The following is a 363-nucleotide window of genomic DNA, read 5'->3' as shown; positions in this document are numbered from 1 at the left end:
GTGGGTAGGGGGATGGACAAATAGAGGGGATGGGGTGTATTATGGGGATGGATTGATAGATAGATAGACGTGTGTGTACCGAGATAGACAGATTGATAAGGGGTGTATTATGGAGATAGATAGAGAGGGCGTTTGGGATAGGTAGATGGGGTGTATTATGGAGATAGATAGAGGGGCGTATGGGATAGATAGATGGGGTGTATTATGGAGATGGATAGATGGGGTGTATTATGGAGATAGATAGAGGGGGCGTATGGGATAGATAGAGGGGGTGAATTATGGAGATAGATAGAGGGGGCGTATGGGATAGATAGATGGGGTGAATTATGGAGCTAGATAGAGGGGGCGTATGGGGTAGATAGA

Source organism: Terrapene carolina, unplaced genomic scaffold (assembly GCF_002925995.2).
Source record: "Terrapene carolina triunguis isolate 2854851 unplaced genomic scaffold, T_m_triunguis-2.0 Scaffold461, whole genome shotgun sequence".
NCBI lineage: Eukaryota > Metazoa > Chordata > Testudines > Emydidae > Terrapene > Terrapene triunguis.
Note: the sequence above shows the minus strand (reverse complement) of the source record.